Source organism: Sardina pilchardus, chromosome 21 (genome assembly GCF_963854185.1).
Source record: "Sardina pilchardus chromosome 21, fSarPil1.1, whole genome shotgun sequence".
NCBI lineage: Eukaryota > Metazoa > Chordata > Actinopteri > Clupeiformes > Clupeidae > Sardina > Sardina pilchardus.
In genome coordinates, this window is record NC_085014.1 from 14,444,359 (window position 1) to 14,446,858 (window position 2,500).

Sequence of the window (2,500 nt, forward strand, 5' to 3'; positions counted from 1 at the left end):
TTCAAGCTTAGAGCCAGCATGTCACAACACTATGCAGCCTTGTATTATTATACAGTGGATGAGTGCTAGTTATCCATCGGATAAACATCAGATTGGCAAATGCCATTGCCATAATGTCATTGACATTAATGCATTTGGTGTTGACAGCCTAGCTATGACAGAAGACATTTTCTGTCTCTGACACCCACGTCTATCTCGCAATATTGTCCAAGTAAAACAACAATATTTATTCGCCAGACAAAAAGTTTAAGAACCAATGTGTTAGTGTACTGACTAACAAAGAGAACACTGGACACTTATTTCTTGATTTGGTCAATCTAATGTCAGAGATTATTAATGTGCCATAACATATTGATAAATCCTTTATTGCACTGTAATTAAGGGTGTAGTTACAACATAATTTTTATTGAGTTGTATAAGGAGGTTTAAATGTACAGTCCTCAACCTGTAGTAAAATGTTGATATTTCAACTCAACAGCCTATATCCCTACCCTCTGGGAACACCATCCTTATTGGCTGGAATAGTTTATCATGGGCCAAGACACTTTTTTCCTGTTGACAGAGCCAAGAATTAAGCATAAACATGTATTGAGTGGACAGCCAGAAAAGAATGACGGGAAGATCACTGAAAGTGATGGCAAGTGTATTGGAATAACAACACAAATGTAGCACAAATTGTAGCACAAAAAATCAAGGTGTTAGCAGGTAATGGGGTTTATATTTGATGCATAAACTTGCTGTTGTTTTTTTTACAGACAAGCTGATGTGATGTGGATGTTTTTTTGTCAAAGCCTACATATCTCTAATGGAGATCTATGACGGGGTGCGGGTGAATATCCAACCTGATTCAGCAGTGTGGAGAGCATAGGGGCCAGTGTGAATACAAGTTCCCTCATCACATGGCAATCTTCAGTGCCTCAGGACAGCAGTGGCCTATAGGATATAGATTCATGCAAAGAGGAAGGTGAGGAATTAGCTGCCATTCTTATTGATTTATTATCTTATTAACTCAAAGCAATATGTTTTGCGAACAGCAACTCGTATAGGCCTACTGGTGTGGATCCGTGAAAGTTGTTTGTGTTAGCATTAAATAGGACTAAAAGCCTGTAACAACTCGTCAAATGAAAGAAAACAATCATCCCTGTACACAAGGTGTGTGTATGTCAGCTTATCAGGAACATCAGAGAGTGGTCAGCATACTTGCAGCATCCTCACACTCCATATTCCAAAGCTCTCTCAACGGTCTGTGGCCAGCCCAAGCACTGGTTCCTTGTACATAGATCAAGTTTGACGTGCTTAGTGGTGGGTAGTTCTCCAAATAGCATAGTCCAAATGCCATGCTTTCCAGACTCACAAGTGGCATGACAAAAATAAATGGAAACTAGCCTAGCTGTGACCGGTTCACTTGGAGAGGAGCATTCTTTAACTGATTAGCCACAGGTGTGGACATCACCAATGCCATGTAAGTCAGTGGTTCCTGGTCCCTGATCTATCCTAACACTGTATACAGGCATGTACTGTAGTGGTTTGCAGCAGAAATATCTGTGAACACAGCAAAAGTCACACATCTCACACTGATCAAGTTAGCTACACTCTAAACCCAGATTTAGTTCTAATTAATCTTTTAGGTTGTCATTACTAATGTTTGTGTGTTTTGCGAAAACTCTCCGTCATAACTAAAACAAATTAGTTGATTGTAATATTTAAGAGAAATATGCAGTGCACTGATCATGTTAAGTGTAGACAACTATAAAGTTTATGTTTTTGCAAGGCGGAGGAGGGGTCTAATCAAAATTCTGCCCACCATGCCACCAACCGTTCTTCCCGACTCAAACACGTCTGAATCACTCTGTATCTTCATCTTGCTGCTGTTACAACATTAAATGGTGGGTGAACTTTCTGATTAACTTTGTGACAAATTATGATGAAATTATCCAAAATACTGTTCAGTTGACAGATAGTTACCTAAATGTTCGTTTGTGTGATTAACTTAGCCTACAAACTGTGAGAAAACTCCAGTAAAGTTGGCTTGGTTGTTAGCATGCTAGGTATTTCGGTTAGATGTTAGCTCATAGCTACCCTAACATTCAAATTGGTGTGTATTGCAGATCATAGTTTATAATATTAACACGTGTATTTTTGTGTAAATGTACTTGTCTTGCTGCTTTAGGTTTAGCATAACTCAGACTTTATCATTTAAATTGGTGTTTCTGTCTGTAGACAGTTGCACACGTTGGTTAGCTTTTGGCTAACGTTAGCTGAAGTACATTCATGGTGATGATTTAGCAGACTTGTTTTAACGGAGTAAACGATCATGGACTAACAGTTTGCTTTCTTGTGTTCTTTTGTTTGATAGGTTCTTCATCTGGGAGATAGCCTACATTGGATGTGAACTATTTACGAGTTTTGATGCTGGTTGTTAATTTATCAATAATAAAAAACATTCCTACATTGAGATGAATTCTTTCTCTTCAACATTGAATAAAACAATTAATTTAAT